Source organism: Muntiacus reevesi, chromosome 8 (assembly GCF_963930625.1).
Source record: "Muntiacus reevesi chromosome 8, mMunRee1.1, whole genome shotgun sequence".
Lineage (NCBI taxonomy): Eukaryota > Metazoa > Chordata > Mammalia > Artiodactyla > Cervidae > Muntiacus > Muntiacus reevesi.
Window position 1 is genome coordinate 87,103,068 of NC_089256.1, and position 27,946 is coordinate 87,131,013.

Genomic DNA, 27,946 nt, shown 5'->3' on the forward strand with positions numbered 1-27,946 from the left:
TTACCTTGGACGAGGGGTATCTCCCCACAGCCGCCTCCCGGCCTTGAACGTGGAGTAGCTCCTCTCGGCCCTCCTGCGCCTGCGCAGCAGCCGCTCCCTGGAGGAGGGGCAGCTCCTCTCGGCCGCCGCCCCTGACCTCGGGCGTGTGGTAGCTCTTCTGAGCCGCAGCCCCTGGACCTCGGACGGACGTGGGGAAGCTCCTCTGCGCCACTCCTGCGCTGACGCAGCCTGGCGCTCTCGGTCACCACCCCTGACCTTGGGCGAGGGGAGCTCCTCACGGCCACGCGTCTGCGCGGTCCGTCGCAGCCGGCGTGCTTCTGGGCGGTCCGTCGCAGCCAGAGTGGGTGAATTTAACTTAAATGACCATTATATCTACTACTGTGGGCAGGAATCCCTTAGAAGAAATGGAGTAGCCATCGTGGTCAACAAAAGAGTACAAAATGCAGTACTTGGATGCAATCTCAAAAACAACAGAATGAACTCTGTTCATTTCCAAGGCAAACCATTCAATATCACGGGAATCCAAGCCTATGCCAATGAAGATGCTGAAGTTGAACGGTTTTATGAAGACCTACAAGACCTTTTAGAACTAACACCCAAAAAGATGTCCTTCTCATTATAGGGGACTGGAATGCAAAAGCAGGAAGTCAAGAAACACCTGGAGTACCAGGCATATTTGGCCTTGGAGTACGGAATGAAGCAGGGCAAAGGCTAATAGAGTTTTGCCAAGAGAACGTACTGGTCGTAGCAAACACCCTCTTCCAACAACACAAGAATAGACTCTACACATGGACATCACCAGATGATCGACACCAAAATCAGATTGATTATATTCTTTGCAGCCAAAGATGGAGAAGCTCTATACAGTCAGCAAAAGCAAGACCGGGAGCTGACTGTGGCTCAGATCATGAACTCCTTATTGCCAAATTCAGACTTAAACTGAAGAAAGTAGGGAAAACCACTAGACCATTCAGGTATGACCAAAATAAAATCCCTTATGATCATACAGTGGAAATGAGAAATAGATTTAAGGGACTAGATCTGATAGACAGAGAGCCTGATGATCTATGGATGGAGGTTCATGACATTGTACAGGAGACAGGGATCAAGACCATCCTCATGAAAAAGAAAAGCAAAAAGGCAAAATGGTTGTCTGAGAAGGCCTTACAAAAGCTGTGAAAAGAAGAGAAGCAAAAAGCAAAGGAGAAAAGGAAAGATATACCCATTTGAATGCAGAGTTCCAAAGAATAGCAAGGAGAGATAAGAAAGCCTTCCTCAGCAATCAATGCAAAGAAATAGAGGATAACAACAGAATGGGAAAGACTAGAGATCTCTTCAAGAAAATTAGAGATGCCAAGGGAACATTTCACGTTCCCTTTCACGTTCCCTTTCACATAAAGGACAGAAATGGTATGGACCTAACAGAAGCAGAAGATATTCAGAAGAGGTGGCAAAAATACACAGAAGAACTGTACAAAAAAGATCTTCATGACCCAGATAATCACAATGGTGTGATCACTCACCTAGAGTCAGATATCCTGGAATGTGAAGTCAGGTGGGCCTTAGAAAGCATGACTATGAACAAAGCTAGTGCATGTGATGGAATTCCAGTTGAGCTATTTCAAATCCTGAAAGATGATGCTGTGAAAGTGCCGCACTCAATATGCCAGCAAAGTTGGAAAACTCAGCAGTGGCTATAGGACTGGAAAAGGTCCGTTTTCATCCCAATCCCTACAAAAGGCAATCCCAAAGAATGCTCAAACTACCGCATAATTGCACTCATCTCACATGCTAGTAAAGTAATGCTGAAAATTCTCCAAGCCAGGCTTCAGCAATACATGAACCATGAACTTCCAGATGTTCAAGCTGGTTTTAGGTAAGGCAGAGGAACCAGAGATCAAATTGCCAACATCTGCTGGATCATCCAAAAGGCAAGAGAGTTCCAGAAAAACATGTATTTCTGCTTTATTGACCATGCCAAAGCCTTCAGCTATGTGGATCACAATAAACTGTGGAAAATTATGAAAGAAATGGGAATACCAGACCACCTGACCTGCCTCTTTAGAAACCTGTATGCAGGTCAGGAAGGAACAGTTAGAACTGGACATGGAACAACAGATTGGTTCCAAATAGGGAAAGGAGTACATCAAGGCTGTATATTGTCACCCTGCTTATTTAACTTATATGCAGAGTACATCATGAGAAACGCTGGGCTGGAAGAAGCACAAGCTGGAATCAAGATTGCAGGGAGAAATATCAATAACCTCAGATATGCCGATGACACCACCCTTGTGGCAGAAAGTGAAGAGGAACTAAAAAGCCTCTTGATGAAGGTGAAAGAGGAGAGTGAAAAAGTTGGCTTAAAGTTCAACATTCAGAAAACTAAGATCATGGCATCTGGTCCCATCACTTCATGGCAGATAGATGGGGAGACAGTGGAAATAGTGTCAGGCTTATTTTGGGGGGCTCCAAAATCACTGCAGATGGTGACTGCAGCCATGAAGTTAAAAGACGCTTACTCCTTGGAAGGGAAGTTATGACCAACCTAGATAGCATATTAAAAAGCAGAGGCATTACCTTGCCAACAAAGGTCCGTCTGGTCAAGGCTGTGGTTTTTCCAGTGTTCATGTATGGATGTGACAGTTGGACTGTGAGGAAAGCTGAGCACTGAAAAATTGATGCTTTTGAACTATGGTGTTGTAGAAGACTCTTGAGAGTCCCTTGGACTACAAGGAGATCCAACCAGTTCATTCTAAAGGAGATCAGTCCTGGGTGTTCATTGGAAGGACTGATGCTGAAGTTGAAACTCCAATACTTTGGCCACCTCATGCGAAGAGTTGACTCATTGGAAAAGACCCTGATGCTGGGAGGGATTGGGGGCAGAAGGAGAAGGGGCGACAGAGGATGAGATGGCTCAATGGCATCACCGACTCGATGGACATGAGTTTGAGTAAACTCTGGGAGCTGGTGATGGCAGGGAAGCCTAGCATGCTGCAATTCACGGGGTCGCAAAGAGTCAGACATGACTGAGCGACTGAACTGTAGTCATCATGGTTTCACTTTCTGATCTCATAAACCTGCATGAACCTCTGTCCAGTTTGGTTGACTGATATTCACAAGTATTTTTAACTTCTCTTGAAAAAAGAGCTCTCTCTGATCCTCTTGGTTACTTGGAGTCAAGGATGCACATGGGTATTTGGTATATCATCATTTCAACAAACTCTGTTTTTATACACACAATTCGTATGCACATAAATATATATATAGGTCATTTTTAAAGTTCATATCTGAAAGAAGATTGAAAATATATTTATAACATTCCAGTTAACTCTGGATAATCAGAGGGCAAATATCTATCACTTAATTTATCCTAAAAAACCTTTCATTCTAATACCTGCTCTAGGTAAATATTTGCTTTTCTGCCATCCAGGTATTCACTATATAATCAACTTATTGATTGCTTTGCTGACACTTAATTCCCTTCATTTTTATTTTTTAAGAAGACTGTTCTGAAACTCAAATACTTTACTACTTACTATCCAGAAAAATCTAGAGTAGGTTGCCTTCCCTCTGGGAGAAACCTGTCGATTCCCATTATGAATTCAAGAAGGAGCTGAATTTTGTTCACATCTCAGTTCCTTCAATATTCTCTGTATGCCACAGAGTCCTTCAAAACATAAATTCTCTTACCAAATGCTCTGCTCCACGGGAAAGTTTATGAGCTGTATGTAATTCTTACCTCAGGCAGTGCAAAGCTATCTATTCCATAGAGGCATTAACAGGATGTAGAACAAGATGTTTCTTTGGGTCCCCACATGGTGATTTAGTCTAATGTAAATTTCTAGATCAGAAGTCCATGATGAAAAAAGCATACTCAAGTCCCAAATACTTCCTTCCACCATGTTAGGCTACTTGTGCCTATTACATTCTCTACATATACTCCTTATGCCAAAGTATTATAAAATATTTTAATGAAGTGGTTTACATTTCCATAATAACAGTTATTCTAATTCATGTCAAATGGTATGAGATTTCATAAGCCATGCTTTGATTACACTACCAGAACCCAAATCCTCAGAGTTACCCAGAGCATCAGTCAGCTGCTATGGGAGCCACCGGAAATGGGAATATTGAACCCTGTCACCATTGCAGCTCTGAGCAACACATGCAAGCCATGACTCTGGTCATCCAGAACAGATGACACCGTGGCATTGTTGACCGCTTCTCACAGAGGCTGAAGTCAGCGGGATGCTCTTATGGACAGCAGGGACTCTTCCACCAACAATTTCATCCCTGTTCCTCTTGGGCCTCAGCAAAATAATGAAGCACTTGGGAGCAAATGTACAACCCAATAAACCATAGCTGGATGCCAAGATTGCAAATATTTCCATGGCCACTTTAAACTTGCCTTTGGTGCTCAAGTAAGCAGGGACAAAAGAGATCCAGATGATAAAAAAAACCAACATTCCAAAGGTGATGCATTTTCCTTCATAGTAATTATCCTGTGGCAACTGGCGTGCCACAAAGATTTAAGAAAGTACAGTAAGGCCAAGAAGACATCCATCCCAAATATACAGCACAAAAATTCTACAGAACCTTCATTACATTCCAGAATGATCTTTATATTTTGAGATTCCATGTTCTTGTACACCCTTGGGGGGCTCAATGCTAAATAGGCTATGCATATGCTGATTTCACCTAGAACAGAGGTTAGCACAACGTTTTTCCGATAAAGAGGGCAGATGGATATAAGTCTAGTTTTGGATTTGGAAATTCTGTAGGCTGAAAACTGTGAAATAGTCTTACCAAGAATGCAAGACAGGCAGAGAGAAAACCCCAGTGCCAGAGTGATCTGACAGGCCATGCAAGACCAGCTGTAGGGCTTGCCAATGAAGAGCATGAAAGACAGCAGCGTGATGACAAGAGAAACCTGAATAAGAAACCTCAACTCCCGGTCATTAGGCATCACCAGCGGAGTATGTCTGTGCATCACATACACAGTTGTGACTGCCAAGACCACAAGTGCCCCAAAGATGGAGAGAATGATAAGCGTGAATCCCGGGGCCTCACTATAAGCAAGGAATTCCACTTCTTTCAGCACACACTCACTCTTTTGTGCATTGGACCAGTAGCCTTCACCACATTGATCACACTCCCTTTGACCTAATGAACAAAGAACAGAGGACGGGCTGCATAGAGATCCAGTTGTCCCCATCGGCTGTGAATTGCACAGAAGAACCAAAGGCCTCATACTGGACTCGCTGAGATTTTTTATGCAGAATATATATATATCTTCAAAAGAAAAAAAAAGCAGTGATAAAATGGTCTTAGAGTGTGCAGTTAATAGTAAAGATTGAGAATTCATTTCAATTTTGGAAACTCAGTCTCCCTCCTTGGTTTCAGCTGTTTCTGCATGGATCTTTTTAAGTAAGATGCCTCTTTCTTTCTCCTGTAATTATCTAATTGAGAAGGGTGGCGTATCCCCTCACAAACCTAAGAACAACCCACAAATAAGTGAGAACATTAAAGCTATTAAGGTAAAACGAGGTTTGTGACAGGGATATGGTTGATTATTATAAAATACGAGTGTTTTCAGCCTTCCACTCAACATCTTCCTTACCTACTGAAGACAATTTGTCTTTGTCCACTCAGCCTTCCCCTCCTCACCCTCCAGATGCAGATTTGAGACAATAGTCAGACAGAGGTTGAGAACTAGAAGAAAGGAAATAAAAACAGCAACATACTAGCTGAGGTTGAAAACACTTGGGGGGCATTTAGCTGAGCAGAGACTCTAAAGAAGAATATTGTTGTTTACTCATTTTAGTTGTGTCTAACTCCTTTTGCAACCCCATGGACTGTAGCCTGCCAGCCTCCTCTGTCCATGGGATTTCCCAGCAAGAATACTGAAATTGGTTGCCATTTCCTTCTCCAGGGGATCTTCCCAACCCAGGGATTGAACCCATGTCTCCTGCATTGACAGTTCTTTACCACTGAGCCACCTGGGAAGCCAAAGGAGAATATTGCTACATAAGGAAAGTTTGAGGTGAATCTGTGGTGGATTATGAAATGTATCTCTTCACCATTCTCTGAAAGATGCAGGTAAAGCCTGGAATTTCCTCTCAATCACTTCTGACTGCTAGACTGGATTTCTCTTGACGCAACTCTGCAGAGTCTGGGGTACCTGGAATCCCCTGACTTGTTCAGATAATGTGTTTTCTTTTCCATTTGGGGAAAATTTTCCATTTTTAAAATTCTCTTTTAAATAAATTGCTATTGAGGACCTTTTGGCAAAAGACAAGTACAATTTGTGTTATTTTTAACAGAAGGTAATAATAAAAATAAACCTGCTGCAACATACTTCATAAGGCTAAGCCTACCAAGCCCCAAAAAAATTCTGGCCAAGAACAGCAATTCAGCAGGTTGTAGTGAACAATTCATAGAACAATAGATACAGAATTCACCAGTCCTACAAACTTTGAGTAACTATGGTCTTAAGCCGATTTCTTTAGGGATGTGCTTTTAGATCCCTTATTTCTAAATTAGCGATAAGTCTGTAAAACATAGAACTGCAATTTACTTATTACTAATTATTCACTATTTTTCCATAACTAATGTTTAATCTATTTCATAAATTGAAATAATTTTAAGTATTCATGAATGAATTAAAATTATTATAAAAGTATTATAAAATAATTTTAAGGATTCATGAATGCATGAATCCATGCATTCATATTTAACATCTCATTTTTAAAATTTTCCTCTCTGAAAGTCATAGATCCTGGTCTTCTTTCCAAATGCAGCAGCTTTAGAACTAAAACCCAATGTTGTATTTTTTTCATACTGCACAGAACATCCAATAGTTTGATGGACCATAATTTTTGTGATAAGTTGTTCACATCTCTTTATGAAGAAGGCTCCCAAGGCCCTCTTTGCCAAAATATATTTAATCTACTTGCATTTTAATGTCAGTGAAAAATGATCATCTCTATCTGGTTCCCGTGACATGTGTCCGTCAGCACAGGGGATGCAGTCAAAGCAGCATATTGGTTCCCCGTGACGAATCCCCTTCTGGGTCCCAGGCTGACACACATCAGTGCACACTGGATGTGGAAGATAAATACAACACATTAACAAAGCCCTTCGTCTTTACCACTTGCCAAGCTATGAAAGTTTCCACCTGGATTTCTGTGGACATTTTGTGATTTCTTAGAAAACCTAGGCTAACTGGGCAAGAAAAACAGGCAGGACTTCCCTGGTGATATAGCGGATAGGAATCCACTTGCCAGTGTAGGAGACAAGGGTTCGATCCCTGGTCTGGGAGGATTCCACATGCCACGGAGCAACTGAGCCCATGCACAGCTACTGAACCTGAGCTCTGAGTCCGTGAGCTGAAACTACCAAAGTCTGCACGTCAAGAGCCTGTGCTCTCCAACAAGAGAAGCCACCACAATGAGAAGCCTACGCGCTACAGCGAAGAGTAACCCCTGCTCGCTGCAACTAGAGAAAGTCTGCACACAGCAACTGATGAAAATAAATAAATAATAAAATAAGTAAATAAAATGTTTTTAAAAAGAGAATAATAAAGAGAATAATGATCTGGAAAGCCTAGAGTAATTTTGCTAATAGTCCTGAAGTTGACTCTAGGAATGGGATTCTACAGAAGTCCAGTGGTTCCTTCTTAGAAATTAGCAAAGCTAAACCTAACTCTTTCTAACTTTGAAGACTCAGACCAGGCTCCATGTCCATGGGGTTCTGAGGAGAGGACAATTTGTCAAGCCTCTTTCTGCTTGAGGGGAGACCCCAAAAATCATCCTGAGTGCCTGAGAAAGACTTTTCAGCAAGGTCATCCCAACATAGCCTGAGAATCATTCAGAGCCAGTACAAAACAAAAATGAAAGATCTTCTCCATTTGGAAAATTCCACGGCAAAAAGGGAAAATGGGCAAGGCACAGCACTGAGATACTTTCTTGTAAAAAGAGTTTAGAAAACTCGGTGATAAACATAGTACATTGTACATGGTTGTGCACATTGAAGTCCATTATAAGTGCAAAGTTTGTAAATTTAGATCTTAATGTAAATGAGGAGCTTCCCATTTAAAAAGGAGATGAGGCATATTTTTCCATTAAACAAAGATTCATTTTGGAAATCAGAATTTTCCTGTGTTGAGTTTTGCAAGATAAATCTGAGTTAGGTAACAATGGAAAATATCAGAAATCTCTGAGCTCAGTTACAGTATATAAGATTATTTAAATATGTATTGTCAAACATAATAGATTGGCTTCTTGTAAGTTGTGTGTGTGTGTGTGCATGTGCATATGTGTGCGTGATCACAGAACGACTGTATTTCCTCCCTCCTGATCCAACGTAAAAGTGTTAGCGTTAGTCTCTCAGTCGTGTCCGACTCATTGTGACCCCATGGACCATAGCCCACCAGGCTCCTTCGTCCATGGGATTCTCCAGGCAAGAACACTGGAGTGGGTTGCCATTTCCTTCTCCAGGAGATCTTCCCAACCCAGGGATCGAATCTGGGTCTCCCACATTGCAGGCAGGCTCTGTACAGTCTGAGTCACCAAAAAGAGCTCTCTATATACATTTCTTTGAAAATCATCACAATAAGTTGATGCCTTTTTGTTCTCTTTCTGAGTATCCCTTCCCTTCTCAACCTCATGATCTCACTTCCAACCCACTCACCTCACTAAAATGTTTCATGTCGTGTCTGACACATTCTCCTTTCTCTCTCTTAGATATCTGGCACTCTTGATCAACTCCTCCTTGAAATGCAGGCTCCCTTGGTTTCCATTGGGTCCTCTATTTATTTTGTTGGTTCCACTTCCTCTACTTACCTCATCACTGCTGGCATTCTTTTGGCTTTGGTTCTTGCTCTTCTTATCTTTCAGTATAAAGCAGCTGATTCATTCTCTTCTCTTCAACCAGCACTCTGTACATGAACTCCCAAATCTTGACTCTAGCACCAGCCTTTCCCACCTAACCTCTAATTCCATACCCTAAACTTCCAACATGTCCCTACTCTGAAATTCCATCCTCACCTCAAATTCAACATGTCCAAAACTATCCCCATTTACCCAATTCCTCCTCCCCAACTCCCCATTTCTGTCATTGACACCACCAGTCTCAACCATCATCTCCAACTGTATTTTCTACTACTTGCCCACATTAACCTTCACTCAGGCCCACCTGCTCACCAACTTCCAGACTCAGTTTATTATCATGAGTTAAATCATGCCTATGCCATCTACTAATTGTTGATGCAGGAGACTTTCAAGGTCATTTCATCAGCAAATCCAGTGGATCCTACTCTTGTCCCCTCTGGTCTAATTGAAACATGGCAGATAGAATAATTCTTTAAATTTTAAGTGGGATCATAACTCTCCTCTGTCAAAACTCTCCATGGCTCACCATTTCACCCAGAGTAAAAGCCAAAGTCCTTCAACTGCCCCCAAGGCTCTATGTGACCTGACGCTCTTTCACCCCTATCACTTCCTCTTTAACCCCTCTCACCTCCTCTTTCACCCCCTCACCTCCTCTTCCACTACCCTCTCGCTTTCCAGCCACACTGAACCCTTTCCTCTTCTTCTAAAATGCCAAAGACACCCCTACCTCAGGGTTTAGAAGTTGCTGTTTCTTCTGTATGGAATGCTTTTCCCCTAGATTTAATGCATGGATTCACTTTGTTTTCAGTCTTGTTCAAATGTCAGACCAGTGCGGGCTTCCCTGATCACACTATGTGAAATTACACTTCCCCCCAGCACTTTACCATAACCCCTACTATTTTTCTCTCCTTAACATTATCACCCATTAAAATACTATATCACTTACTTATTTATCTTATATGTTGCTTCTTTCTTCCCCCGTTAAGTACGAATTTGTTTTGTTTTGTACACTAACACATCCCCAGTTCTTAGAACAGGGTGTAGCACATATAATGTTGTGCTCAATAAATACCTGTTCAGTTACTTAATGATTAGATTATATGTGTTGCAAGAGCAGTAGTCTTTTGGTCCTTTTGCAGTGCTTACCACAGAGGCAGACTCATAGTAGATGCTTAGCGAATTTGTATTGAATTACATTTGAACCAATTTCATTATACAAGTATAACCTTGGGAATTTCCTAACGGCCTACTGGTTAGGACTTTGTCTTTCACTGCAGATGGTGCAGGTTCAGTCCCCTGGTCGGGGAAGTAAAATCCCACAAGCTGCATCGTGCAGCCAGGGAGAAGAAATAAATAAAATGTATTAATATACATAACTCTAATTTTAATAAAGATAAGAAAAATAAAATTACTATTCCCTAATGAAATGTTGTTAAAATAGAAATCTACTAGTTCATTTCACTCCTTTTCCACCAGTTTCTAGTAGAACAAACATTCTATGAATTTTGTATATACAAGCAGCAACATCTCTTTTTTCATGCAAAACAATATATTGAGCACATGCCCTACAACTAGCACCAGGAATACAAAGGGAACAATCTCAGGCCCCATTCAGGGAGGAGAGTTCTGGGCCACAGAAGGTGGTTTATACTCTAGGCCTAGAGCAACTCTGTCTTTCTAATGACGGAGTGTTATATACTGTATTGTCCAATATAGTACCTTGTAGCCACACATGCGGATGAGCACTTGGGATGTAGTTAATGTGCTAAGAAACTAAAATTTTAATTTTATTTAATTGCAATTAATTTTAATTTTAAAAGCCACATGTGACTAGGGATACCTGTATTGAACAGAGAAGCTCTAATTCAAAGAAATAAAATGCAGAGGAGAGCTATGGCCCCTACAGTGGCAAACACTAAGTTTTTACTTTTATCCTGCCGTAATGTATTCAAGGGCTTTGCTGGGGGCTCAGACAGTAAAGAATCTGCCTGCAATGCAGTAAACTTAGGCTGGACCCCTGGATTAGGAAGATGCCCCGGAGAAGGGAATGGCTATCCACTCCAGTGTTATTGCTGGAGAATTCCATGGACACAGGAGCCTGGCAGGCTACAGTCCATGGGGTGGCAGAGCCAGACACGACTGAGTGACTAACACTAACCATGTATTCAAGAGCTGCTTAAGGCTGGGCTAAGTAAGGGAGGGAGTAGTATCTATGTATATATGTATGTATATATGAGTATATATGAGTCTGTATATGTTTACTGATACCCATGGAAAATCAAGGACCAAAAAAAAAAAAGAGAGAGAGAGAGATAAAAAGGTGCCCTTGGTATCTGGCATAGCACAGGAGATCAGGAATCTTAACTTTCTTGTCACATATTTCTATATCCTTTCCCAGTATGATTCAGAAGACGATTTAGGGACCTCAGATCTCAGGCCAAAAGGGCCATACAAGAAGAGAGGAAACACATGAACAAGAAACAAGATGTAGAAAGACATCCTCCCCCCCAAAATAGTCTTGCAGCCACAAAGAAAAAAATGCTGGCTGTCCTGACACCCACTTACAACTCTCTCTCACTCCTGCTGGCTCCTCCAGCAGATTCACATGCCAGATTAAATTGCCAATGCCCTTCCGCCACCCTATTGTTTTACTGTAACACTACAGGTAAACAGTAAACTATAATATCAAAGGACCTACAGTCCTACAACTAATATTGCACTCAGGGTAAAAAGTTCAGCTGTTTGATAAGTGATGAGGTTTCCCGTGAACTCCCCCCGGGGCTTCTCCAGGTATTATCTTTACATTACATAACCAGGGGACCCAGTCTCTCTTTTAAAAGCTTCTCCTTTAAAATGTTCAGAGCTGCAGTTCTGCATATCAAAGCCCTCCTGTTGCTATAGGAGGTAGAAGGATTAAAAATTTTCTAATTATTAATGTGTTAGTCACTCAGTCATGTACAACCCTTTGCAACCCCATGGACTGGCGCTGCCAGGCTCCTCTGTCAGCCTACCATTAGGGTAATGGTAACTGCTAAATTATGAATCTCTCCACAGTCTCTGCAAAAGACCAAACAGATTTTTTTTTAAACGTAAATAAAACCACACATGACCCACAACTGCAGCTTCATAAAGAGCCTAAAAATACTATGAATTTCAAAGTAATTAAATTCCAGCAAGCACACCTCTAGAGCGCCCTCTTCATCCCTAGATGTATGGGAAATGAGGGAACTCTGGGAAAACTGAAGAAAAAAGTAAGGGGGAGAAGACAAGCTAAGGTTAATAGAAAGTAGACAAAATCATTCCTAGAAATAAAATGTCAGGTTATAGGGTAAGGTCTTGAAGGTGGTACTCAGAAGGATGGTTTCACCACTGTGGTGGGACCAGATGGGGTACAGAGGGAGAAGTACCTTTTCTGCAATGTGACAGGAAGGGTAAAAAGTAAGAAAAGAAAGCTAAGAACTCTGTAGAAACAAAAGTGAACCATAAAATCAAAAGACACGTTAAGCCTCCCCTTTTCACAAAAAAAGTCATTCCTTAAATAAACTGCTCTTCACTCTACTAACAAAAGAAGACAGTCTTGAAATAGAGATTTGTGAGCCACCCAAACCCATCATCCTTATCCAAAAAATCAACCAAAAATGTAATTGTGCCTCCATATTCATGTACTCTAGGGAGAAAGCAGAAAACGAAAACCAAAACATTATAGCAGAAAAGGATGTGGAGAGAAGGGAACCCTCCTACACTGTTGGTGGGAATGTAAATTGCAGCCACTATGGAGAACAGTGGGGAGATTCCTAAAGAACTAAAAAATAGAGCTACCATATGACCCAGCAATCCCACTCCTAGGTATATATCCAGAGAAAACCATCATTTGAAAAGATACATGCACCCATCTTGTGCATCTTGATGGATAAATGTCCATCAACAGAGGAACGGTTAAAGAAAATATGGTGTGTGGGTGTAGATACTCACAATGGAATATTACTCAGTCATTAAAAAAGAACAAAATAATGCCATCTGCAGCAATATGAATAGACCTAGAGATTGTCATACTGAGTGAAGTTAAGTCAGACACAGTAAGATAAACATCATATTATATTGCTTACATATAGAATTAAAAAAAGGGTACAAATGAACTTATTTATGAAATAGAAGTAGAGTCACCAATGTAGAAAACACACTTATGATCACCAGTGGGGGTAAGGGGAGGGTAGAATAAATTGGGAGATTGGGATAGACCTGTACACACTACTATATATAAAGTGATAACTAACAAGGACCTGCTGCATAGCACAAATAACTCTACGCAGTACTCTGTAATGACCTATATGGTAAAAGAATCTAAAAAAGAGACAGTTATATCACTGATTCACTTTGCTATGTGCCTGAAACTAACACAACATTGTAAATCAACCACACTCCAATACAAACTTTAAGAAAGCTAAAAGTAGAGCTACCCTATGACCCTGCAATCCCAGTCCTGGGCTTATACCTGGAGAAAACCATAATTCAGTAAGATACATTCATCTCAGTGTTTACTGTAGAAAGAGAAAGGCAAATACCCTATGATATCACTTACATGTGGAATCTAAAATATGACACAAATGAACATATCAATGAAACAGACAGATACAGAGAGCAGATCTGTGGTGCCAAGAGCGGGGGGGAGGAGGAAGGACTGGGAGTTTGGGATGAGCAGATGCAAACTATTATATATAGAATGGGTAAAAAACAGGGTTCTACTTTATAGCACAGGAACTATATTCAATATCCTGTGAGCAACAATAATGGAAAAGAAAAGTATATGTATATAAAACTGAGTCACTTTACTGTTCAGTAGAAATTAACGCAACATTGTAAATCAACTATACTTCAATAAAATAAAATAAATATTCCAGCAAATTAAAATTCCCCTCTAAAACACAGACACAACCATTAAGCAGAAGAATACTGTAATAGTTTAAATAAATATCCTAGCACTTCAATTAAATATTCTCAGAAAAGCACTTGGAGATGTGATATTCTAAAGTTTAAAACATAAGTGGATTTGAGAATGGAAGAAATGAAAAAGGTTCACTTATCTCAGAAAAGAAACTAAAGAAAAGCCAAAAGTATTTCAGACATTAAGATGAAAGTCAAAAGATGTTCAAAAAATACATATTTGAATAAAAGGTTAATAAGGAGCACTGAATAAAGGCAGGAAAATAATAAAGAGAATAAGGATGAGGCAAAGAAAAAAAACATTATCAGAGATAAAATGAATGAAAACAAGAGAGACAAAGGAAGTCAAATATTCTGGAGTACTTGAGGAAAAAGAACAAAATCATAGAACTAATATTTAAAACTATAATCCAAAAAAGTTTTTCAAAATATCTGAATCTATACAGAAAAGATATGCATTATATTTGGAAAAATTAGAATAGTCAATTCTAGGTTTCTGATATTCCATAGCATCTAAAATAACACAGAAATCCAGTTCTCTCTATATGTAAACAAAATAAGATATCAGAATAACTAACCCCTGATGATTCAGTGTTCCAAAATATTGTTGCAATCTTAATCATCACAAGTTCAAATTTAGAGTCTGTGACTATATATTCTCCAGCTTTTACAAAGGCGACCTCTCCATTATCATCTAATCGTCAATTTAGAATATCATAATATCCAGTCACATCTCCATTATCATCAATTTCTATTCTCATTCCATTATGGGTTATAAACTTAAGTGTCTTCATATAGTATACTAGCTAGAAAAACAGGGAGAGGAACAACAGAGGGAAAAAAAAAACAATTTGTAAAACTTCTGCTGCTTAGAAAATAAGCTTTATAAAGAAAATAATCTCAAAACTCGTACCTAATTCATGGGACTGAATTTTTTCCTTCTCTATATCTTTGCTGTCTAATACAACAGCTTCTAGCCACACATGAAACCTGAAAAGCGGCTGGCCAAATCAGGATGGGCTATAAGTCTAAAATACAAACAGGGCTGCAAAAAGTTAGGCCAAAGAAATGTAGCTTCTCTCATTACTAATTTCAAAAAATTATTTTTATATTATGTTACCATGATCATGACCACAGGTTAAAATATTATTTGGGATTAAATCAGATATGTTATGTTTAATTTCATCAGTTCCTTTTTATTTTTTAATTTGGATACTAAAATTTTTTTAATTACCTGTGTGCTTTTTAAATTTCTATTGGCTAGTACTGATCTATACCAAGGTAAAGTGATGTTTGGTATTTCCTAATACCTACATACCTAGAGGAGAGAGACTAGCCCCTCTTTGATTTTTTCACTGATAGGTACCAGTCTGTCCCACTACCACCGTTCCCTTCCCAGTATATCAGAGCACAGATGAGGGAGTGGCTAACTAATTGACATAGAAAAATTCAAGGCGGTTTCCCGGGAAGCGGCCCTCTGAGCTGGGTTTTAAAAAATAAGTAGCAATTTGCCTGACAAACACTGGGATCAAGGAGATTCTAAGCCAAGGGAATAACATATGAGACCAGGCTGTGCCACAGAGGCCATTGCCGAGAGTGCAAAAGTAGATGGAGCTGAGTGTACACCTACAGAATGATTTCGTAGACATGAACAGGAGCCCCTAACACAATAATACCTCTAGTACTCTCGCTTCCCGCCCGCAACCTTAGCTGGGGTAAGAGCATGTGTCCTGTAGTAAGAAGGTGACCAGTCTGAGCTGAGATACATCCTGTGCCCATGGTTTTTGTCAGCTCCACATGCTGGACTTACATTTTCCAACCAGAGGGCTCAGTCTAACCCCTACTCTCCACAAACCACAAAGATATGCAATACAGCCAAAAGAGCCTGAATTATGGTATATGATGATTTGGAGTCATATTCTGACTCTGTCAAATGACATAAGCTTGGACAAGTCATATATCCTAAGCATTAGTTTTCCAGTCCATAAAAGGAGGGAAATCATTCCTGCCCTACCTCTGTCATAGGGATTAAGGTAATATAGCTGAAAGGTTTTAGTAAGTCAGTATACCAAGGGAGTGTAGTGAAAGTCACTTAGTCATGTCCAACTCTTTGCGACCCCATGAACTATACAATCCATGGAATTCTCCAAACCACTATACCAGAGTGGGTATTCCCTTCTCCAGGGGATCTTCCCAACCCAAGGATCAAACCCAGGTCTCCTGCATTGCAGGTGGATTGTTTATCAGCTGAGCCACCAGAGAAGCCCACACCAAAGGAAGTATTATAATAATCACCACACACTTGCCCTTTTATCTCTCCCTCTTTTACTATATGCTGTTCTCAATCAACATGACAACTACATCAGAATTCGCAACAGGGTGACATTTTTGCCTGGTCCATTGAGGAGAGACTCATTTTTCTTTTCCAATCTTCAGAAGAGTTAAGCAAGGACATTTTCAAAGGCTGCCACCTTACAATCTTTCCATAATGAAGAGTTGTTGTTTACCATACAAAAGGATCCATTTTATTTAAAAAAGAAGTACTCAGAGAATTTCTTTTAAGATGAAAAATAGCATAACATACAGCATAACTTAATTTCTATAACTTAACCTTTAGCATAAGTTAATTTTGAATTTACCACAATTTCCCCAGTACTATGAACAACTTAGTTCTTACTCAGATCTTGATTTCTAATTCCATTCTACAGTAAATGTAAATAGGATTCAGGATAAATGGCTACTACAAGACTAGGTAGAGAAATACAAGATGAATCTGCAATATCTTAGTGTTCCAGAAAGTAAATTAATCAGAAATTACAGTGACTTGCCCAAAAGAAATATCTGCCAACTCAAAGTGACTCCCAATTGTCAAACCTGGGAAATTTTGAGCAACAGAATATATAAAGATATTAATGTGTCATTAATGAGACACAGTGGCATCCTATATGAGACATAAAAAAGGATATGCATCACTTTTGCAGTTGTCTTGCAAAAAATGCATAACCTAAATGTAATCATGAGGAAAGAAATTAGACAAATGTAAATTTTAAAACATTTTATAAATAGCTGACCAGTATTTGTGAAAACTATTCTGCTCACAAGGAAGAATGAAGATCGGCCACAGATTGGTGCAGGTTAAAAAGACACACAATTAAGTGCATTGTGGGATCAACTTGAAAGTTAAAATGAAGATGCAGTGGTTCCAGCCACTGTGGACTCTGTTGGGACAAGCGATTTGGTGTTGCTAGAGAATAAAGTGACGAGGGTCGTACAAGGAGCAATAAGTCAGAGATGCTGACAGCCTAGAGTGTAGGGGGCTGACGGTGTCAGACCAGGGATGCTCATGCTTTATCCTTTATAGGAGAAGGGAGATACTGAAGTATGCAAGCAGAGAAGTACTCTGACTTAGGTGTGCATCTTGGTAATACTTAGGGCTTGGTAATAATTAGGGCTTCTGTGTCCCAACATGAATTGCTGGGATGTCAGACCTGAGATAGGAGATGTGAGAGTCCATCTCCAAGGTGGTCCCAATCATCTTCACCTCTGGGCCTTTATGCCCTCACATGGCCCCTCTGACACTGCGCTAAGACTACATCTTTCAGTTTCCCTTGCAGCTACATGTGATGATATAACTGGACCCTTGCTTGTACATAATTTCCAGGAAAGGTCCTTAAATGGACAGACTTGTCTCCATTTTTGTCTGCGGTTTCGCCTTCCTGCTGGTTAGAGTGTGGACGTATGGCTGAAGCCTGAGTAGCCAATGGAATTCCGAGGTGAGCCTACAGATTGAGTGGGGAAATAAATGACAAGGTAGAAGGACCCTTGATCCCTAAGTCACTCTCAGTCCCAGAATGCTCATCTCTAAATTTCATTCATGTAAAGGGTAAAAACCTATCTTATTTTGGAGGGTTTTCTATCATTCACAACAAACCTAATAATAACTCTGTTAACAAATGGAATCTCTAAAATGCCCATTTATGTAACATGTATGCTCAGTTGTGTCCAACTCTTTGCAACCCCTTAGACTGAAGCCCACCAGGCTTCTCTGTCCATGGAGTACTGGAGTGGGTTGCCATTTCCTACTGCATTTAGTTAATATAAGTAAGCATTTCTTTTGGGTGAGCAAGTGATAAAATCACATCTCTGAAGTATACAAAAACATATGGACGGTTTTAAGAGTATGAAATGCTTTTCATATCAAACTCATGAAGTAAAATGAACAACTTACCTGCCAAGGCTCAAAATCAGATATATATTCACAAGTGTTTCCTGGAATATATGGCCCAAATCCTTCTTCTCATCTACTTAGACAATCCAGGGCATATGCCATAGAATACACAGCTTGTTTGACATTGTTTGTAATTCTTAGCTGAGACACATCTAGACAAGTATTTTTAAGATCTCCCAACTTCTCCTCTCCAGTACAGAATTTATCAGACATGGCATATAATCTGTCCTCTTTACCAGCCATATTCACTCTATGGTCAGTATTGTACAGAACACTACTATTGGGCCAAGTACAGTTAAAAGCAGTTTGCCAAAACTCAGTGGTCAGGACATCATTAGGATCCTTGCCAGGATGTACATCATCAAGAAATTATTTTAATCCTGGAATATCAGCTCTTGGTATTGCAAAGCCAATACTTCCACAAAATATGGGGTATATTCAGGCTTTGCAATGAGGGCCAAGGTGATCCCAGCTTCACTCACTAGCCACGTTCTGTCAGTTATATTATGGTAAACCATTTCCAGCACGAAAGGACTGAGGTCAATATCAAATGCATAGAGCATGATGACTTGGGCAGTGGACTTCTTTATATCATCAACAGCTTTTTGCATTTTCTCATCAGAATAGACTTTGGAAATGGTTTCAGAAAATGCAACACAGAGGGTGACACTCCATTTTTTCCTTAAAAATGCTTATTCCATATTTTCCGCAATCATCATCAGCTGCTATGGCGCCTATCCAGACTCAACCAAAATGTTGGATAAGTTGTACCGTGGCCTGGATCTTATCACTGGCCACAGTGCAAAGATAAGATGGAAACGTATTTGTCACTAGGAAGCGAGCTGGTAGAGGCATAGCCTACCTAGGATTGAAAGTATTCATGCAGTTATTAGAAAGTAATAGCTGAACCTCAAATTACACCATCTCTTAGTATTTGTATTGGAGAAGGAGGGACTTAAGAGTTCTCTTTTTATTCTCACACCCTTCCAAAGGTAAAAGGACTTCTGCCCCTCTCCCTGTTCCAAGAGGGGTGGGGACTGCTAGAGGGAGCACTTGGGCCCCTTTTCCCACCTCCCCCAAGGAAGCTGGGGGATTAATTATTAAGGTGATGACATCCAATGCGCTACTTTTCCTACTCGGGGTCATGCCATTGAAAGGAGGGTGTGACCTTTGTTCTCTCTCTTTCTCTCTCTCTCTCCATCATCACTGGTTTCCCTCTTTTTTCTCTTCTTCTCTTTCCTTCTTTCTCTCTGCCAAGATTTGTGGGTATGTAAGTCCCAAGAATTAGATTGAGAAAGATGGTAGGAAGCTTCACTTCAACCTCAAGTTTAAGTCTTATTCTCTAACAAACTTACTAGAAGCCCTCATTTTATAGCCACTTGCCTAAATAAATGAGGTATCTTTCTATTTTTTGCCAATGGTCCTTGTATGAATTTTCCATCAGGGAGAACTGAAGAATGAAAGTAGAGTAGCCAGTGCCATGAATTTCTGACACGCTTATATACATTTCATACATGCATACCTTCCCTTCAACCTCAGCAACTATGTAGTTAAGAAGATAAGTCATATTCTCCCCATCCCATTCCATCGCCATCCCATGTTATTACCGCATCAGCTCCAATAAGACCTCCTAAAATTATATAGCTCCATGATGACCAATTTTTTCATAAGTGACAGATTATTCCTATTTTTCTCCTTATGCTTTGTCCTAACCTTATGGAAAACCACTAGACCACTCTTATGACCTAAATCAAATCCCCTATGATTATGCAAAGTAAGTGACAGATAGATTCAAGGAATTAGATTTGATAAACAGAGTGCCTGAAGAACTATGGATGGAGGTTCGTGACATTGTCCAGGAGGCAGGGATCAAGACCATCCCCAAGGGAAAAAATTGCAAAAAGGCAAAATGGTTGTCTGAGGAGGCCTTAGAAATAGCGATGAAAAGAAAAGTGAAAGGCAAAGGAGAAAAGGAACGATATACCCATTTGAATGCAGAGTTCCAAAGAATAGCAAGGAGAGATAAGAAAGCCTTTCTCAGCAATCAATGCAAAGAAATAGAGGAAAACAACAGAATGGGAAAGACTAGAGATCTCTTCAAGAAAATTATAGATATCAAGGGAACATTTCATGCAAAGATGGGCTCAATAAAGGACAGAAATGGTAGGGACATAACAGAAGCAGAAGCTATTAAGAAGAGGCGGCAAGAACACACAGAACTATACAAAAAAGATCTTCATGACCCAGATAACCATGATGGTGTGATCACTCACCTAGAACCAGACATCCTGGAATGTGAAGTCAAGTGGACCTTAGGAAGCATCACTACGAACAAAGCTAGTGGAGGTGATGGAATTACAGGTGAGCTATTTCAAATCCTAAAAGATGATGCTGTGAAAGTGCTGCACTCAATATGCCAGCAAATTTGGAAAACTCAGCAGTGGCCACAGGACTGGAAAAGGTCAATTTTCATTCCAGTCCCAAAGAAAGGCAGTGCCAAAGAATGTTCAAACTACAGCACAATTGCACTTATCTCACACACTAGTAAAGTAATGCTGAAAATTCTCTAAGCCAGGCTTAAACATTATGTGAATCATGAATTTCCAGATGTTCAAGCTGGTTTTAGAAAAGACAGAGGAACCAGAGATCAAATTGCCAACATCCATTGGATCATGGAATAGCAAGAGAGTTCCAGAAAAACATGTATTTCTGCTTTATTGACTATGCCAAAGCCTTTGACTGTGTGGATCACAATAAACTGTGAGAAATTCTGAAAGAGATGGGCATACCAGACCACCTGACCTGCCTCTTGAGAAACCTGTATGCAGGTCAGGAAGCAACAGTTAGAACTGGACTTGGAACAACAGACTGCTTCAAACTGGGAAAGGAGTACATCAAGGTTGTATATTGTCACCCTGCTTGTTTAACTTATATGCAGAGTACATCATGAGAAATGCTGGACTGGATGAAGCATAAGCTAAAATCAAAATTGCTGGTAGAAATATCAGTAACTTCAGATATGCAGATGACACCACACTTATGGCAGAAAGTGAAGAACTAAAGAGCCTCTTGATGAAAGTGAAAGAGGAGAGTGAAAAAGTTGGCTTAAAGCTCAACATTCAGAAAACGAAGATCATAGTATCCAATACCATCACTTCAAGTTAAATAGATGGGGAAACAGTGTAAACAGTGGCTGACTTTATTTTGGGGGACTCCAAAATCACTGCAGATGGTGACTGCAGCCATGAAATTAAAAGACACTTGCTCCTTGGAAGAAAAATTATGACCAATATAGATAGCATCTTAAAAAGCAGAGACATTACTTTGCCCGTCTAGTCAAGGGTATGGTTTTTCCAGTAGTCATGTATGGATGTCAGAGTTGGACTATAAAGAAAGCTGAGTGCAGAAGAATTGATGCTTTTGAACTGTGGTGTTGGAGAAGACTCTTGAGAGTCCCTTGGACAGCAAGGAGATCCAACCAGTCCATCCTAAAGGAAATCAGTCCTGAATATTCATTGGAAGAACTGAGGCTGAAGCTGAAACTCCAATACTTTGGCCACCTGATATGAAGAGCTGTCTCTTTTGAAAAGACCCTGTTGCTGGGAAAGATTGAAGGCAGGAGGAGAAGAGGATGACAGAGGATGAGATTGTTGGATGATATCACCGACTCAACGGACATGAGTTTGAGCAAACTCCGGGAGTTGGTGATAGACAGGGATGCCTAGCATGCTGCAGTCCATGGGGTCACAAAGAGTTGGACATGACTGGGTGACTGAACTGACGAACTGACTGAGCCTTATTCCATTTTGGCTAAAGTTTACATTCTTCTTTGCAACCTCACAAGCACCAATATCATGGAAGCCATATGTAGGGAAGAACCTCATTTTGGAAGTGGAGACATCTGATTTCTAATTCCAGCTACATAATCACGTTACAAGGAGACTCCATCACCTACTCTACTTCACCTAGTGCTTCAGAGAGTACTGCTTAGTGAGAAGTCAACATAAAACCCGCTGGGTCACAATCTCAAGCTCAAAACTAAGGGAGGATCCTAAGGGATGTAGAAGAGTCTGAAGTCACCAGTCATAGTTGCTGAGGGCAGACTGAATATCAGCATCACCACCAGCCTCTTTGTCTGCAACTTATCCCAGCCTCACCTGAGCACCCTACTTCCTCTTTGCTGCAGTTTCACTAGCTTGCTTCTTTATATATTTGTACCTGGCACAACATTCTGAAACACCTGAGGTAAGTAATACAACCCTAGAACTCTTAAAGCAGCATCCGACAAGGATGATCCACCTGCTCCAACAATTCCTGCCAGCATTGCCCCAGTGCTGTTTGTAAAACTGGGTTTGTTTTCTTCCTGCCCTGTAAGGAATACCAATGCCGCTTCCACGGATTTGGAGACAGTGTAACAGGTATCAAAGATCTGATAGCCCAAAGTGATGTTCGGCAAAATATCTTTCCTTTCGTTAATCTCCTTGATGGTGTGGATCATGGTTTTCATCCAACGGAATCCCCAAAAGCTGAACCTGAAAAGGAAATAGCTTTTGTTAGGCTCAGTCAGTGAGTGGATCTGTGGAGGGGAAAGCAGCTTTTGGCTGGGATTGGTGCCAGAGCTTTTTGCCAAAACATCAATGGGCACCTGCCTTCTCTGAGCATGGTAATATTTCATGAAAAGATATTGCAAATGTAAAGGGTTCAAGTATGAATCATATTCATCATTGATTGGTTTGGGCTGGGAAGCATCTTTTTGGACACTTGGTTATCTCTTTTCACAAAAATATTCTTCTCTTCTCAATTCTCACCACCACACAGAACACCCAGTAATTCCTCAATACATTTTCCCCCATTTATTGGAAGACCCCAGTACCATATGAGTCTACTTCCCTCCCCCTTATCTCCCTATAAGTTTCTCTGGTTTTCTTCTAGATGTTAATTACAATAACAAAATTTTGTAAATACATGAAAATACTTATGATAGACCTACATATAAGCAATACATAAAATTTATATATACTATAGATGACTTCAATAGATGACTTTTCCTGTCATGATTTGATTGTTAACATCTAGATTTTTTAACTGAGGAATGTCTGTTTTCTATCATTCTCACATTTAACCATGAATGAAATGGAAACCTTTCCATTCCCTAGCCATAAGAAGGAAAATTATTTCTCTGGTAATCTATCACAGCATCTTCTCCATTAAAAATAACTATTCTATTTCTAACTCTTTCTTTTTTCTCAGTTTTAACCAAACTTTAACCTATCTGAAAGCAAGGTCCTCCAGAATGGTTTCTCTTAATGTCCTCTGTAGCTATAGTACCTAACTCCATATCTTCTACTCAATAAATATTTTTGAATTAAATATCTAATAGCAAATAGCTCTGTTGGCAGATTAGATTTTTTCCTCCATATCTCTTTAACTGAACTTTCTAGTTTAGTTTAGCTTTGCCTTTCATTTAATACATAGTTACCGAGTTCCACTGGTGCTAGATACTATAAATGCAACGGTGACAAGGATAGACACTTCAGTGTCTAGGCAAAGAAACAGAAAATAGCCAAGCAATGCACAAAGTGATAAACACGCCAATAGGGATAGATATAGGGACCAGCAGGTAAAGAGGGGGGGCACCTAACTAGAGGACTTAACAGCCAAGCTGAGGCTAAAGGATGAAATAAAAGCAGGGCATGGATGCTGCAAGCAGAGGGAACAGTGAGTGTGAAGGCATGCTCACAAGAGGGCATAACACTTTAGGAATGGGAAGGTCAGGACACTTTGCAGACAGGATCGGAATAGGTATGGCAGGAAGAGAAGACTAGAGAACCAGGAGATGCAACGTGAAGGGCTTTATCATCCTAAGACAACTGGCTTCTAAATTTACACAGATGGCTATATAAATTGGCATACACATTTTTGAAATAAATATAGCAATATCTTTTTTAAGTTGAGAGAATAAGACATTTCAAGAGCTAGAAAAATGTTCACCTGCTTTGAGTAAAAAATTCTACCCCAGATAATTTATCTGAAGAGATTGTTCTTCCCAAAGGGAAAACCTAGATATGTTCCAAATTGTTAATTTTAGAATTATTTATGGTATTTAAAAATTGGAAAGAATTAACGTGCCCAGTGATAATAAATTATGGTACATTGACTTGAAGGGAACATTTTCCATCATTAAAAAACTATAACTAGAGAAATTACACTGCAGTATGCATGTAATATTAGGTAAAACAGTCTGTGTGCAAAGTTGTTCCTATACTATAATTAAAACTATACATAAATTATGTGAATGTTTGGATAACTATCAATAGGAGAAAAATTAAATGAGTGCAGGGTAATTATTGAAAGGGTGGGATTTGGGATAATTTTCTTTCATTGGAGATTTCCATTACGATACTTACAGTATCACTATACAAAGTATACCTTTTGTTCCCCAGAAAATTTCTCTAAATCCTAGCTTTGTTTAGATCAACCAAAACAAGAATTAAAATACTCCTTTCTTCCTTCCATTTCATTGTCTTTATCTTCTCTGAACAACATTTCAGAGATAACAGAAATAACAGAAAAGCCTTCCTCTTCTGTGCAGTTTAACTGATGGCCAACCAAAACTAGCATCCTGTTAAAATTGTGGGTTTCAGAGTAAGAATTCTCAAAATTCCAACTAGCATATCTAGATCAGCTATAGGTAAACATTAATGATGCCAAAATGAAATTATTATCTGATTGGGCCCAGCCTGGCTCCTGGATACCACCTATCCAGGCCTCCCACGAGGGCTTTCTCATTGGGAGGGAAAGTTGCCTCTCACAGAGGAACATTAAGAGGCTTGGAGAATACTGGAATTGGGTACAGATAGATAGAAACTGTTACTGATTATCAGTGAAAATTATATAGATCTAATTTTTAAGAAAGTATATCCCAAAAGGTAAATATGGAATGTAAATTGGATATTAATAACATCTAATATATAGGTATGTTATGGCAGAAAGATGAGCGATTTGGACTTCAGTCAACAGGCTGAGAGACAAGCAGGATCCCCACAATGAAGCCTTATATTTCTGATCTACATTCAGGACAAAGAACTAACATTTTAGACACCTAAACCACGTGCAACAAGTTTCATACAAAATATGAAGAATCAGAATGTCATCAGACTTCTTAGCAGCAACACTGGAAGTCAGAAGATGCTGAAGTAACCCTTTCAAGAATCCTTAGGCTTTGAGTTAAAGTCAAGATGGAATAAGCACACACAACCTTCTCTCTCCCACTGATTTCAACTAAAATCCCTGAACTGAGGATATAAAGCAACAATCAGAGTACTGTGAAAATTGAATAAGAACAGGTGGACTAGAGAGGGAAATCAAAATATCCCTGATACAGTGAATTATTTTTTAAATGGGACATACTTTCTTCTTACCACTGAATCAACCAACCAACCAATCAATCAATCAATCTGAGTGGAAATCTCAAATTATTTTTTAATGAGGGAGTAGATTTTTACTAAAAATATGTGTATTGACTTTCCTATTTTACCTTGCTAGGAAAATAACCTTCAGAAGCTCCAAAGAAGGTCAACAAACAAATTAAGTGATTTCACTGATGAAGTAACATGTTCTCTACTATGACAAACTCTGGTTTTCATTTTATGCTGTTAAAGATTGAAGCAGTGAAAATTTCTTTGAAAAATAATGAACTGACTCTAAACAATGTAGCCATAAGCAGAAGCACTTCTTTCCCACTTAAATGTTTGCTTCACTGTAAGAATGGAAAAGAATTAGAAGACCCAAGAAAGAGTTAAGTAGGTACTGATTACAATTCTTTCCTTTTGCCAACAACAAACAGCTTATCTATCCCTCTAGTGATATTTTAAACATGTAGCATGAACCGTGACCAAAGGGAAGGAGCTACGATCAGTCAATATGGACTTGTACAAGAAGTCCCCAGGGGACTTCCCTGGTGGCCCCGTGGCTAAGACTCCGGGTTCCCAATGCAGGGGGCCAGAGTTCAATCCCTGCTCAGGGGACCACATTCCACATGCCACAACTAGGATCTAGCACAGCCAAACAGATAAATATTTTTTTAAAAAAGAAACTGCCAAAATTTTTACAAAATGCATTTATAATTATAATTACCATGCAGCATCATGGAAGTGATTAAGATATGAGGTAAAATGCTCCCAAACAACACTGTGTCTGTACTATGAGCACAACTATGCAAAAATTATGGCTGCATTTATATAAAGTGTTGAGAAAGAACACAAGGAAATGAAAAAGAAAGACTTGCTTTGTTACGGCAGTAGAACAGTGTGAATAGTTCATTTCCTTTCATCCCTGGCCTTCTTTTCACATCAAAAGTATGTGTGTTTCACACCCAGAAATATAACCCACGTTTGCCCTTCTTACAATGGGTTCTTAGCAAATTCAGATCATCAGTCATGGATCCCGTTTGTTGACATGACCGTCCTGGGATGAGTGGAACAGGGCGGCAGCCTTCCCGTTGGAGGACTCTTGCTATGAACACTGGCTCATAAATCAATCAGCATTCTGCCTCTGTGTATTCTCACTTCAGGAGACTTTAGTCTAGTCACAATTCAAAGTAAAGCTGCAAGACTGCACAATTCTACATCAGTGCCTCTCAGACTCAATGTGTGCATGAATCATCAGGAGGTCTTGTCAAAATGGGGAATCTGACTCAGCAGATGTGGGATGCAGCTTGAGATGCTACATTTCTAACAAGCTCTCAGGTGATGATGATGCTCCATGACCATCCTCTGAGGAGCAGTGTTCTATATCAGGCAAAATCTGCCTATTTTCTTTCTTGTCTCTAAGCAATCCTGGTAAGTCTACCTTGGAGAAATGGAGGCAGAGAAACAGTAAGTACCTATCTTGAGTCAAATAAATAGTGTCAAAAGTCAGGGCTGGCATCATGGCTCCAGTTCCAGACTCTGACACTTCCACCACTCCTTCACCCCACTTCCTACATCTGATGTAAAAAGAATACAAAAACAATGGCTTACCCTTCACATTTTGCTGATACCGGCTCCAAAATAGACTTATTTGCTGGGATGGTCCTGGAATGAATAGGAAACAGTCCTCCGATAACAAGTGAATGGTTTTTGGCATCTACTGCTGCTAAGTCACTTCAGTCGTGTCTGACTCTGTGCGACCTCATCCCTGGGATTCTCCAGGCAAGAACACTGGAGTGGGTTGCCATTTCCTTCTCCAATGCATAAAAGTGAAAAGTGAAAGTGAAGTCACTCAGTCGTGTCCGACTCTTCGAGGCCCCATGGGCTGCAGCCTACCAGTTTCCTCTGTCCATGGGATTTTCCAGGCAAGAGTACTGGAGTGGGGTGCCATTGCCTTCTCCTTTCGGCCTCTACATATCCATTCAAATCAAACTTGCCCAGCAGCCGACAGGTCTGTTCTTCTTCCTCCTCTTCTTTGCTTTCAATGCCCAATTCAGCCCATAAAAAAGCAAGCAATCCTAGAACCAGACATTTCTTCCCACTAGCCATTTTTAACACAGTGAGTTTGGGAGAAATGACTGCCGGTAAGAGCTTTAACGAGCTGTCTTGCTAGAGTGTGTGCGGGCCCCACCCCAGCGGCCTCACTTTGCCACTGCTTGCTACCTGATTGTCATGCCTCAGTCAGGCACAGAGCCTCACTCACCTGCAGTTCGTGGAGCTGCACTAGGAGCTGAATAGTCCACTGGGAAGGAGCCTCATACAAATCTCTTTTATGCTTAGCAAAAACATATAATGACATAACAGCGGGTTCTGAGATTCAAATAGAATCACTTTGTAAACATTGTCCCTTTCTTATTGACCAGCCTCATTCATTCTCACTTCAGCCAAGTTTCTGGGAGCTGCCCTTGCCCCCAAAG

General features: G+C 40.1%; 1 pseudogene; it reads right to left on the reverse strand.

Annotated features, from left to right (window-relative positions):
* LOC136172977 (vomeronasal type-2 receptor 1-like) lies at positions 1-27,578 on the reverse strand (annotated as a pseudogene).
* Positions 27,579-27,946: the final 368 nt, after the last annotated feature.